Source organism: Microtus ochrogaster, chromosome 24 (assembly GCF_000317375.1).
Source record: "Microtus ochrogaster isolate Prairie Vole_2 chromosome 24, MicOch1.0, whole genome shotgun sequence".
Taxonomy (NCBI): domain Eukaryota; kingdom Metazoa; phylum Chordata; class Mammalia; order Rodentia; family Cricetidae; genus Microtus; species Microtus ochrogaster.
Window position 1 is genome coordinate 8,863,930 of NC_022024.1, and position 13,407 is coordinate 8,877,336.

Below are 13,407 nucleotides of genomic sequence, written 5' to 3' on the forward strand. Positions count from 1 at the left end.
ACAGAGAAACCCTGTCTCGAAAAAAACCAAAATAATAATAATAATAACAAAAAAATAAATAAACCCATTGAGTAAATTATTTGTATTTTGGTCGTTATAGTTTGTGATTCTAAAGTTTCCAGTTTTATTTCTATATATATTATATTTCAGTTTAATAGTGTTGTACCTTGTTGAAACATCTGTATAATATATACCTAAAGGTCATTGTCAGATAATTAATTCCAATATCTGTCCATCTTGATTTTTTGATTATTCATGTCTTGTTTTATGCAAATTGAAATAATCTTCATTTTTTTTTTTTTACATGGCCAAGTAATTTTAGATTGTTTCCTGGAATTTTGGATAATTATATGATGAGGGCCTGGATTTTTGTTTAACTCCTTTAAGTCTTTGTTGACTTAATGAACATTTGATACAGTTGAAATCATCTTGGAGGTTCTATTCAGCCTTCTAGGTAGTGATTCTGCAGTCATGTAGAAACTGGCATGATAGCATATCCTTGTAATGCCTGTACTTAGAAGGTGGAGTTTGGAGTTCAAGGCCACCTCAGGTACACAGTGGGTTTAAGATCCTGCCTCCAAAGCAGAAGCCCTCCCCTAAGCCAAAAGAAGTCATTTCATTTTTTAAGGTTCCAGTTCTCTTTAGATTTTCTTTTCATGTTGACCACCCAGTAGTTTATCAACAACTCACCTACATAGTTTTTTCTCTTTCTTTGCCTTTTCTTTCTTTTTTCTTTTTTTTCTGCTGAGGCAGGGTCTCTCTATGTAGCCCTGGCTGTCCCAGAACTCCCTGTATAGTCCTGGCTTTCCTCAAACTCACAGAGATCCATCCTGTCTTTTGAATGCAGGGATTAAAGACTTGGACCACCACACTCAGCTTTGGTGGCCTTTTTTTTAAATATAGTTCAGAATGAGCCTATTGTATCTACTAGGGATAGATACTGAAGTATGATGAGTCACCATGAGAACATTTAATTTTGTTTTGTTTTTCAAGATAGGATTTCTCAGTAGCTATGGAGCCAGTCCTGGAAAGTCACACTGTAGACCAGGCTGGCCTTGAACTCACAGAGATCTGCCTGTCTCTGCCTCCTGAGTGCTAGGATTAAAGGTGTGCACCGCCAGTGCCAGACTGAGAACATTTAAAATTTATGTTACTTATTTACATGAAATATATTTTTGTATGGATCTAGGTGATTATTTTAGTATTTTTTTTATTCTCTTCATAGTATAAACTTCTCAAACAAAAAAAAAAAATTGGAGGCCACAAAGAAATGTAGGTCCAGTCTTACAGTCTGCTAGTGAGGTGGAATGGCTCAGCTCTGCCACATGATCTACATGATGGTAGGAAAGAACTGACTCCAGAAGTTGTCCTCTCAAGTCACTCAGAATAAAAGACAAAGTGCCTTTTTGTCTTTAGTATGAATCTTTGTGAATCTGTTTCCTAGAACTTATCATAGTGCCAGGGCCCATAGTAAGAATATATGCACACGAGCAGGGTGGTGGTGGTGCACACCTTTAATCCCAGCACTCGGGAGGAAGAGCCAGGCAGATCTCTGTGAGTTCAAGGCCAGCCTGTTCTACAAGAGCTAGTTCCAGGACAGGCTCCAAAACCACAGAGAAACCCTGTCTTGAAAAACCAAAAAATAAAGAGAGAGAGAGAGAGAGAGAGAGAGAGAGAGAGAGAGAGAGAGAGAGAGAGAGAGAGAGAGAGAGAGAATATGCACAAAACAAACATGTGTCTGAAGAATGGATACATTTTAAAATGTATTTATCTTAGGTGTATAGGTGTTTGGTATGCCTGTATGCTTGTGTTACATACCTGCCTGGTGCCCTTCAGAGACCACAAAAGCATGTTGGGTTCCCTAGGATTGGAGTTATGGATGACTACAAGGTACCATGTGGGTGCTGCTAGGGATTAAGCCCAGACCCTCTCTGGAAGAGCAACCAGTGCTCTTAACCACTGAGCCATCTCTCCAGTCCCAAGGATCAGTAAGTGAGTGTGTAGGTATGTTTGTGTATGTGTATGTTTTGAGACAGGGATTCTCTTTGACTGTTCTGGAACTCACTCTGTAGACCAGGCTCTCCTCAAACTCAGAGATCCACCTACCTCTGCCTCCAGAGTGCTGGGATTAAAGGCCCCAACTAGCTCAGATAAGTCTTTTTAACAGTGTCTTTTGCTTTCCTTAGGGTGCCTCGGTTTTAGCCATAGTATTTTTTTGTTATTACAGAATTTTTAAGTACCTCTAAGGTCCATTGCCTCCTGTAGCATTAGACAGTAGGACCTAGGGCAGGAGGTGCAGCTCAGTGGTGTAGTTACATGCTTAGCATGCACACGGTTCTGGATCAGTCTTTATGGACAAGAGAAAGGAACCCAAAGAAGGAAGAGAAGAGGGAAGGGAGAAAGAATCTGAAAGTAGGCACACTTAAGTTTGTTACCCCAGAGCCATACTTTATTTATTTGAATTTTTTTGTGACAGGTTTTCTGTAGCTCAGGCTGACCTTGAACTGCTTCATTCTTCAAGAATACTGGGATTATGGGTGTGAGCCACCATACTGGATTTAAATTTGAAGTTCCAGGTAGATTCATGGGAAATGGTTTTCAGGCTCAGGCTGAGGGATTTCTGTTTTTGTTTTGTTTTGTTTTGTTTACTCCCAAGATGGAGTCTTTGCTGGGTGTGGTGGTTCATGCCTTTGATCCTCACACTTGGGAAGCTGGGTCAGGGTGGCTACTGATTTCCAGGCCAGTCAAGGTTACTTGTTGAGACCTCGTCTCAACAGCAACAGCAAAGCAGTCTTTATTGTAGCCTAACCTGTCCTTAAACTCAAATCACACCTCCTGTCTCCCACCTTCTGTTGGAATAGCAGGTATGAGCTGCCATTGCTGGCTCACCATGCATGCTTTATCCTTTCGGCAGTTATCGCTTCCTTCTCACGGTCTCCTTTGGATTAATTCCTTTATTTATTTTAATGTATTTATCCTAATGTTTGTTCACATTTGTGTTCTCTCCCTACCCCCGCCCATGGTGCCTTCCTCATTTATGGGTAGAGTTTTCCACTTGGACTTTTGGGGACCAATATGGGAGGAGAAACAGATAGCTACTAGTGTTCCATGTGGCTTGTTTTCTGCCCCCAAATGATAAATGATTTTACTAAATATAGCTCACTGGAAAGAAAATTCTCTCTGACTGGGTTTGGTCCTTGTTTTGCATTTTTAAAGTTGAGCCTGATAGCTTTTAGGTAAAAAGCATTCCTTTGACCTCAATTATTTTGCAGGTGAGAAAAAAGCAGGATAAATTTAAAGGTGAACTTTTACATATCCCCAAATCATTATTCTTCACTAAAAAGTCTATTTTGGCAGCTGAACATATGCAGTAAAAAGGAGCTGCTGCTGTATCTTTAAAAGCTGTCCTCAGAGCAGTGTGGAGGCAGGCATACCACTGAAGTACTTGAATGAAAGCAAGAAGAGGTGGGAGGGGGTGATCTTGCAGTGTGTGTGTGTCTGTGTGTGTACACGTCTCGGTCTGCCTGTCTGTCTGTCTGTCGGCAGGGCTCTGGGTGACATCCCTTAAAACAGCTGGGCTGTGGTCAGCTTCAGATCTGCTGTCAGAGCACTTAGCGTGCCGGAAAAGCAGCAACAAGGATCAGTAGCATTTCATTCAAGGGTGAAGGGGGGCGGCTGGGGACTGTAGGCGGGGGAAGAAGCACAGGTTTCCCAGAAGGAATTTCTTCCGGCAAAATTCCGGCAGAACAGATCCTTACAATGAGGTCTCCATTAATAATGTGAGCTTGCTGTTGGTACTGTTGGTGTAAGTGCAGATCCATCTGGGGTGAGTTTTGGATGATTTTCTTTCTTTAAATAAAAGTCCTTGGACTTCACAGGCTGGGAGGGAGAGGTGACAAAAGCTGGCATTTAAAAAAATATCATTGTTGATTTAACTGTACAATATACACTATATAAATTAAATTTTAAGTATTAAATTTTTCAAGGATTTTTTGGACATTTTCGGGGGCTGATTTTTATCTTTAAAGATTTTGATTATTAGGTTTGTTAGAACTTCTACTGTATGCCGACTCTACCGCTTTCATAATGATTTTTAAGCAATGCTTCATTCAGATTTTGCTTATGAGAATCGCAGAGATTTCTGTTCTCTCTGGTGATGCTGTTGACGCACATTGCAGGAAGCAGGGAATCCCCTATAAATATCCTTCAGTGTGTCATTACCCAGCTCTCCATGCCCTGCTGGTGAATATGCCTCTGTGTCCTGTGTCTTTATGTAACTGTCCCCTACTCTTCAAATGTGTTAAGAAGAAAAATGTCGCCTTTTCTGTATCTAGGGAGCTTTTGTGGTTATAAACATCTGGGAGTAATTTGCTAAACCATTTTCCTACAAATGCTGTTTGATGTGTTGAGGTCGTTATGAGTTTCTCTGGTTTTGCCACTTCTAATTTTGGATGGCTTGTTTGTTTCTTACAATTGGCTTGTTTTTGCTTGCTGGCTTTGGTTTCTAAAGAGTGCAGAGATGGGATTCCCTCTACCTCCAGTGACGTATTATTTTGTTTGCAGTCTTTTTCTTCTGAGAGGGAGGGGACGGAAAGAAAGAAGAAGAAAAATCGATCTGAAGCGGTGCGTTCTCCCTTTATGACTTGATGATGATAACTGGACACCACTGAACAAAGTGGGCAGCTAACTGGGATTTAGCGGTGGGGTACCATTGTGTTTGTTTCTTTTACAACAAGCTTAGACCAAAGTCCGGATTGCTGAAGCAAGGTGCTTGAATTAACCCTGTGAGTGCTGATGCTGATGAATTTTTACCTAATTGCTATTTTTAAATGTAGAAGAAAAGAGCTCATGAGGAGGGAGGGCTAAGAACCCAGAACTATGAACTTAAACTGAGTTTTGGAATTTGGGATTTTTTTTCTGTATTATTTATACTGGTCCTGATCACTTTGTGTGATGTTTTCCAGAGCTCAAAATAGGTGGTTATATAAAAGTCCTTGCCACTGTAGTTGAGTATAAAATTGAGTCTGAATCTATAGAGCTAAAGCAAAGCTTGGGAAGGACTTGCCAGGTATGAACTAGGTGTGAGAGCAACAGCCCTAGCTCATTGATTTTTGGATTTAGTGTTTGGATTTCCAATTCCTTTTATGAACTCCATTTTAATACTGCTGATCTTTGAAGGGCTACCTGCAGAGGTCAATTTGAAGAACTCAGTAGGTAGAGCCTAGAAAAATCTGAGTCACCTTTCTGTAAAAGATAGCATCTGAAAAAAAAAAAAAAGATAGCATCTGTAGAATTGTACCTTTAAGAATCTGCCTGTTTATTTTCTCTTAATTTATGTATTTGTTCTGTACTGCCACTTATTCTGAATTCTTTGTAATAAGTAAAAAAAAATAATAATAATTTCAGTTGTTTAGCTTAGATTATGAAGTTCTATTTTCTGCAGTATCTCAGTAATTTGTTATATCTATAAATGTTTCAAACTAACAATTTAACTTTATTTAGACAGTGGGGTGAGGGGAGGTAGAAAAGGGTAAATCTAGAATAAATGAAGAACAGTCTAAAAGAATAACCTATTTATCATAGAGACAGGAGCTATAAGGTTAATACTGAATTCCACCGAATCTTTGCATCTTGATATTGCAGCAAATATGTGGGTAATTTCTCATTAGCTTTTCAGGAAACCCCTGTGGTGGACAACCCTCCTTAACCGTTGCTGGGATACTGCTCTGACGTCACTGGGAGCAGTTCCCAGTCTGCAACTAGAACAGGAATAGCCTTTGAGGGGGGAAGAAGTGCTGCGAAATGAAGACGACAGTTGTTTTGAGCGTGGTTTTCCTTTGACTTAGGGGCTGGTGGGCTACATCTAAAGCCTTTCTTAAGTGTTTCAGTCATTTCCAGGCCAAAAAAAAAAAAATCAAAAGATTATTTTATTTCAGCTGAAAGTGCCTTCCTTTTTAATCAAGTCTTTGTTTTCTAACTGTCAGAAAAGGTCAAGGAGAAAAGCTGTTAAAGGTGTTAGAAAAGTAAGAACACAGTTTTCTTATCTTTCATTTATTTCTTTCACCCGAGTCCTTTTTGGGGAATTAAAGAAAGATCAAGGGCAGCTTTTGTAAAGGGTGTTTTAGCATAACTTAATAATTGAAAATAAGATACATGTTGGAAGGACATTCTTGCAACATTGACTGTTTTCATATGATTTTATTTTATTATTTAAGACAGGCTCTAACATAGCTAGGATTGACCTCAGCCTTGCCGTGGAGCTAAGAATGACCTTGAGTCCTGCACCTCCTGCCTCCACCTCTCAGGCGCTGGGATTTCAGGCAATATACCACCGTATATATTGATAGGAAACATTTCTGAACCTAAAGTTAATACACTTCATTTTTTTAACCTCTCCTTTTTTTAATCTCCCACTTTTGTTAATAGTCAGTTATTAGCCTCTCTTTAAGAAAGGCATTCTTCTGGTCATGGGGGTGCACACCTTTAATCCCAGCACTCAAGAGATAGAGGCAGGTGGGTCTCTCTGAGTTCATGGCCAGTCTGGTTTACAGTGAGTTCCAGGTCAGCCAGGGCTATACAGAGAAACCCTGTCTCCAAATGCCCCCCCCCCAATTTTTATTACATTTTAAATTTTATGGGGCTGGAGAGATTGCACAATGATTAAGAGCGCTGGCTGCTATTGTAGAGGATTCAAGTTCTGTTCCCAGCACCTACATGGCAACTCAAAACTGCTTGTAACTCCAGCGACAGGGGATCAAACAATGTCTTTTGACCTCTACGGGTGCTAGGCAAATATGTTCAGGCAAAACACTCATACACATAAAATGAATCTTTTAAAAAATATTTGGGGATTATAATATAATTACATGGTCTTCCTTTCCCTTTCCCCCTCCAAACCCTAATCTTTTTAAAAGATCATTTTTATTGTGTACTTGAGTGTTTTGCCTACATGTACGTTCATGTACCTCATGCACACGTGGTGCTTAATGAGGTCAGGTGAGGGTGTTTGATCTCCTAGAATTGGATTTATAGGCAGTTGTGAGCTGTCATGTGGGTGCTGAAATGGAACCCTGGTCCTCTGGAACAGCAACCAATCAATGTTCTTAACCACCGAGCTTTTTTATAAATCTTGGTTTTTCAAAAAAGGGTTTCTCTGTTTAACAACCAGGCTGTCCTCAAACTCTCAGAGATCTGCCTGCCTCTGCCTCTGCCTCCTAAGTACTGGGGTTAAAGGCATGTGCCACCACCACCTGGTTCATAAATCTTAATTTTTAAAAATACTTATTTTGTGTACTTGTGTGTGTGTGCATGTGTACACATGTACCATGATATATGTGAGGTTGGGACAAGTTGTAGAAGTCAGCTTTCTCCTCTCCTCCACCATGTGGGTCTTAGCTGCCTTTCTCTGATGAGCCATCTTGCCAGCCCTCTCATTTACTTACTTACTGTTTTCCTCTTTGTGTGTGTGTGTATTGCCTGTGCACCAGTGTGCAGACCCATGTACATGCCTTGGAGGGAAAGGTGCAGATTGGCATGCCCTCCGCTATTGCTGTCCACCTCAGTTTTGAGACAGGATCTCCATTCCATTTTGCTTCTCTGTTGCTGTGATGAATCACTCTGACCTGGAAGCAGCCTGGGGAGGAAAGGGTTATTTCATATTCCAGCTTACCATCCATTAAGAAAAGCCAAGCCGAGGGGGTGGGGGGACACGACACGACACAAGGCAGGAGTTTGAAACAGACTTATGGGGAAATACTGATTACTGGCTCACTCACAAGCTTGCTTTTGGGCTCATGGTTAGCTAGATTTTGTATATAGCCCAGGACCACCTGCATAGGTTTGGTGCTCCTCTTCCTTGCCTGGGCCCTCTCACATCAGTCTACATTCAAGACAAAAGTCAACTTTTTACTGGCCAGTCTGATCTGGGAAAACCCCCAGGTGAAGCTCCCTCAACTCTGGGCTATTGTCAAGCAAAAACTGAAGCCTACTAGGACAGTCTCTCCCTCACCCTGGAATGCTGACCCTGGCTAGACTGGTTGGCCAGTGAGCCTCTGGAACTCTCCTGTCTCCCTCCTGTCTCTTTCCCAGTGCTGGTGTGTTAGGCACCACTCTTCACAGGGGCACTCGGGATCCAAACTAGGTCCTCATGCTTTACTGACTGAGCCATCCCTATCCCCCAATTCCTAGACACTTTCAAGACTGAATTAGCATTAGCCATTGCAACTAATATTTAGAAATCAAATAGATCATGCCATTTGTGTTTTCACATTACTTAGAAATTTACTTAATATGTGTGCGTCAACATTCATGTATACATGCTGTGTGTCTACATCCATGTATGCTGCTGTGTATGTGTGTCTACATCCATTTGTGTGTGCTCTGTGTATGTCTACATCCATGTTTGTGTGTCTTGAAGCACACATGGAAGTCAGGACTACTTTTGAGGAGTTGATTCCCTGCTCCCCCCTTGTGTGTCTCTCTTAATTCTGCTGAGCTGTATTTTAGGCCAGCTGGCCCACAAGCTTCTTGGTTCTCCTGTCTCTGCGCCCCATTTATCCTAGAGTGTCAGGATTACAGATGGAAGCCACCACATGTGTCTTTTTGTCATTTCTGGTGATTGAATTTAGGTTGTCAGGCTGGCATGGCAAACACTTTTTCATCTGCTGAGTCATCTTGCCAGCCTCTCTCCCTTTTGGGGTGGTATGAGGATCAAACCTAATGCCTTATGTATGCTGTAAGCTGTACCACTGTACCAGCCCCTCACGTGGAAGGTCTGAAGAAACTAGAACAGATTTCTAAGCCATATGAAATAGTGAGTTTCTAAAAGGAATGTAAGTATGGAGTGAGCATTTCATGGGAGATGCTCTGACACAGCTGGCCCTCTTCAGGACCATGCCAGGTTCCGAGACACACACTTCTGCTTCCAGCTCTACAGAGGCAGACCTTTTTTTTTCTTGTATTTTTGTTTTGTTGGTTTGTTTTTCAAAAAAGATTTTTTTCTGTGTCGCTCTGGCTGTCTTGGAACTTACTATGTAGACCTGGCTGGCCTTGATCTCCTAAGCACTGAGAGTAAAGGTCTGCTCTTTCTAATTTGATCTCAAAGGCCAAATTGTGAACATGCACTCTGAAAAGATTAGTAACTCTTTTATTTATTTTTTTTTTTGATCATCATTCATCTCTTTGTTGGTTTGGGTTTGTTGTTCTGGTTTTTGTAGAAAACCTTACCACATGGGCCTCAGATTTACTATGTAGCCCATCCCAACCTCATATTCCCAGATCCTCTTATCTCAGCCTTCTAAGGGCTGAGATCAGGTGTGGACCACCATGCCTGTTTTGTTTTTGCTTTCTTTTTGTTCTTGTTTGATGTTTTGTTTTCATACAAAATCTCCATATGTAGCCCATGCTGATCTCAGACTCATGGCATCCTCCTGCTTTAGCCTCCAGAATGTTGGGATTATAGGCATGCTACCATGTCCAGCTGGTTTTTTGCTTCCTACCATTTACTACTAATTTACTTTCAAATCTTGGTGTTGTGGAGTCTTTGGGTGCGGTGGAGCCTATCTATTGGCTCAGGTGGACTTAATTCTAGAGAATTAGGGTCATGAAAACTCAGTAGTCACCCGAGTTATTCTGAGTAGCTCCAGGTTCTTGTCTTATGATAGTGAAGAATGACAAGCCAGGACAATAGAAGAGCCAGCAAAACTTTATTGAGGTAGAGAAGCAGTTCCTTGTCTTCAGTGAGTTGCTAGTCTGACCTCCTGCCTGGGCCCTTTTTATCCCTAGTACTTGAGCCTTATTGGCTTAAGCCTGTAGGTAAACTAGCAATTGTGGAAGAGCCTTGTGTTTGAAGTGAGTGGGTGTGGAGGAGTGTGGTTGAGTAGAAGGCATGCTCAGGAAGAGGTAGCCAAGAAAACCTTGCTCAGTTTGTAGTAGGAGAAAGAACCAGGAAGTGAGGAGAGCTGCCTGGCAGCTGTTGTCAGAGTTCACACTGCTGGTCTTGCAGTGACATGTCAGAGCCTTTGGAAATCCGCAGCTGTGCCCAGTGTGCTGGCACACACTTAAACCCCAGCACTTAGGCTGAAGCAAGCAGATCTACGTAAATTTGAGTCCAGTCTGGTCTATAACAGTGAGCCCCAAGCCTGGCAGCGGTGGTGAATGCCTTTAACGCAGGCAGATCACTTAGTTCGAGGCCAGCCAGGACAGAGTTCCAAGAGAGCTCCAAAGCTACAGAGAAACCCTGTCTCAAATAACAAATAAATTATTAATTATTACTAGATTTATTATTTATTTATTAATTAATGGTGAGCCCCAGGCCAGCCAGTTCTATATAGTGAGACCCTGTCTCAAAAAAAATTAGACAAAAGCAAAACAAAACAAAATTCACAGCTTCTGATGTAAATTTATAGAGAATGAACTTTATTTATTATACAGACTCTTTGCTCTCAAGGCCCAATCTAATATTTACATGCAGAAGGGCTTCTGAGCCAAATTTAGGAAGAGCCAGCAGTTGGGCCAGCATCTCTGACTGTGGTGTTTGTTCTGAGGTCAGCCTAGAGCCTCCACCTACACAGAACCACCAGCTTGGAGTGGCTTTTCTTTTCCAGTGACTTCTTATTATCTGCCTGCTCCCATCTCTATCACTGGGACATTTCCCTTGGGCACCCACCTCGGGAGAGCCGTTCCTTATGTTTCTCTGGAGAGGTGCTGTGCTCATTGGACTGTCTTTCTTCATGGATCTGTAAGAATGTATGGTTTGTATGAGTGATCACGATGAGGATTCCTTAAAATTACTAACACATTTTAAAATGAACTGATTTGGGAAAGGTTAGTTGTGCCTGATAGTGAGCTGGAAGTCTTGTATACACTAAGTGTATGCTGTACCATTGAGGTACCTTGACCTCCAAAGAAAATGTAGGATTTTAAATAGACCAAACATTGAATCAAACCTACCAAACTCCTTAGCTACTGAGAAACCCTGTCTTGAGAACAAAATAAAATAAAAATACTAAACTATTCATCCTGTTCCTTTTACCTTCTAGTTTTTTTCTTTATTTTATTTTTAGTTTTTTTATTTTTTGAGACAGAGTAGCTTAGGAGCCTGTTCTGGAACTAGCTCTTGTAGACCAGGCTGGCTTCAAAGTCTCAGAGATCCACCTGCCTCTGCCTCCAGAGTGCTGGGATTAAAGGCGTGCACCACCACTGACTGGCCACTTCTGGTTTTATTTTATAACATGTTTTGGGTTGTGAGCCTAGCCTTTAATGTCTGAGTCATCTCACCAGCTCTGTGCTGTAACTTTGCTATTCTTTTGTATCTTTTAAATTGCTTACTAAACTACTATAGTGCAGAACAAGTTCTGGGACAGCCAAGGCTACAGAGAAACCCTGTCTTGACCCCGCCCCCCAAAGAGGAGAGTGGACAAGTGAGATGACTCAGTGGTAAAGGCAGCTGTCACCAAGCCTGGCAGCCTGAGTGTGGAAGAGAACCGACTCCTACTGGTGGCCCTCTGCCTTCCACACATGCCATGCATGTGTCCAGTTGCATACACATACAAAATAAATAAGTAAAATACGAGAGAATGATTGATTTGGCAGAAGTGAGAACAGTGTAGTATTCTGAAAGTTGAAGATCCCACCGTGAGGCCTGAGAAGGGGACATGGCATGGGACAGTTGAAAACACTAACTGTGCAAGCTTTTTTTCCTTAAATGGGTGAAGTAAGGAAAAACATTTTATCTCTATCTCTCTCGCTCTCTTTTTGGTTTTTCGAGGCAAGGTTTCTCTGTAGTTTTTGGAGCCTGTCCTGGAATTAGCTCTTGTAGACCAGGCTGGCCTCAAACTCACAGAGATCCACCTGCCTCTGTCTCCCAAATGCTGGGATTAAAGGTGTGCACCACCACCACCTGGCAAAACATTTTATCTCTAAAATTCCAGAATACATATATCCTGAGGAAGTCAATGAATTTTTTTAAATAAAGATATAGCTTCAAATATGTTCATTAGAGTATTTTAATGTAAAATTGATAGCTGTCTTTGAATTCACAATAATGAGGAAATGGCTAGATAAATTATGATCCATGTATATAATAGAATATATGTATGTATATGTATTTTTTGTTTGCTTGTTTTTTTGAGACAGGGTTTCTCTGTGTAATCCTGACTGTCTTGAAACTCTCTTTGTAGACCAGGCTGACCTCAAACTCACAGAGATCCACCTGCCTCTGCCTCCTGAGTACTGGGTGGTTGGAGTATGCACCACCACTGCCTGGCTTCTAGAATATTCCTTTAGTTAAAGATAATTAAAAACCTGTTGTGGTATTTACACTTGTAATCTTAGTACTGAAGAGGTTGAGACAGGAAGAGTGCTAGTTCAAGAGCAGTCTTGTCTGCATAGTGAGACCATAACTAGCCTTGAATATATAAGATCTTGTCTTTTAAAAATTAAAAGAACCGGTTGGGCGGTGGTGGCACACGCTTTTAATCCGAGCACTGGGAGCTGAAGCAGGTGAATCCCTGTGAGTTCGAGGCCAGCCTGATCTATAAGAGCTAGTTCCAGGACAGGCTCCAAAAGCTACAGAGAAACTCTGTCTCGAAAAACAAACAAATAAACAAAAAACCTAAAAATTTAAAGAACCAGATGTGGTGGCTCATGCCAGTAATTTCAGCAGGTAGAAGGCCAAGACAGGAGGGTCACTGTTAGTCTGATGCAGTCTGGGTTACATAGTGAATTCCAGGTCAGCCTGGGATTCAGAATAAGACCCTGTCTCAAACAACCAACCAAACCCCAAACAGAATAAGAGGTCAGGATAATAGAATATGCCTGTAACCCGAGCACTTGAGAGGCCTAACAGTAGATGGGTATGTGCACAAGTACAGGTAGCTGCCTTTGGAGTTCAGAAGAGAGCTTCAGACTGCGAGGAGCTGCAAAGAAGGTTTTCGTGTAAAATTGAGATAAAAACGATACTCTATGTAAACTGTGATGTAATATTGAGAGCACTGGAAATAATCAATTCATAACAGCTACATCTTTTTTTATAAACAGGCTTTCAGGTACTGAAGGCTGGTCTTCAACTTACTTTGAAATTCTGATCCTACTGCCACAACTCCCAAGTGTTAAGATTACAGGTGTCCTACCTTGTCCAGACTTTGAAATACTGAGGTAGATAGAAGACAAGGCTTCCTGTGTGCTAGGCCAGCAGTGCATCAACTCAGCTACAGCTCTAACCCCACTACTTCACCATTTTTATTATTTTAGGAAAATAACTTCCTGTGACCAGAGTTTTGGGCTTATATTGCGAGATAACATCATTCAGAAAATATCCTTTTTTTCTTTTCTTTTTTCTTTTTTTGAAACAGGGTTTCTCTGTAGCTTTGGGGCCTGTCCTGAAACTAGTTCTTGTAGACCAGGCTG

General features: G+C 41.4%; 1 protein-coding gene across 15 annotated transcripts in view; it reads left to right on the forward strand.

Annotated features, from left to right (window-relative positions):
• Positions 1-13,407, forward strand: part of R3hdm2 (R3H domain containing 2) — a 119,032-nt gene that overhangs the window by 35,774 nt on the left and 69,851 nt on the right. Inside the window, exon 1 of one of the 15 annotated variants that reach the window (XM_026784611.1) lies at positions 3,734-3,826. The exons of the other annotated variants lie outside the window; for them this stretch is intronic. The gene's annotated coding sequence lies outside the window, so the exon portion shown is untranslated. Of the gene's footprint in view, positions 1-3,733; positions 3,827-13,407 lie in introns of those variants that run through there. 15 annotated transcript variants of the gene reach the window in all.